Source organism: Diachasma alloeum, unplaced genomic scaffold (genome assembly GCF_001412515.2).
Source record: "Diachasma alloeum isolate Michigan unplaced genomic scaffold, Dall2.0 Dall_scaffold_00198, whole genome shotgun sequence".
NCBI lineage: Eukaryota > Metazoa > Arthropoda > Insecta > Hymenoptera > Braconidae > Diachasma > Diachasma alloeum.
In genome coordinates, this window is record NW_021680363.1 from 360,256 (window position 1) to 360,647 (window position 392).

Sequence of the window (392 nt, forward strand, 5' to 3'; positions counted from 1 at the left end):
GGGGGGGGGGGCTGTAGTTTGACGTTTTGTGACGAAAGGGAGAGGGGTTGCTCAGGTTGTGAAGTCACATCATATTTTTTCCAATTTTGAATCGACAAAATCGCAAATCCAATTTTCTTCTCGGCCCCTTTCCTCGCAAAAAACAGGGGTTTCACCAGTTCTTTAAATTATCCCAAAAATTCACAATGGGGACTTTCGGAATGATGTGATGGCAACAATTTAATAAGTTACGAAATGTTTAAAAAGCATCGCACAAGGGTTTAATTGTTCACCTAATTAAATTTTCCTTTTTTCTTATTCTTACTTTTGTAATTCAATTTTATGAAGAAACCAAAAAAAATGTAATAACAGAGGAGGGGGAGGTCGCGAATTTTGTGACGTAATATAGAGGG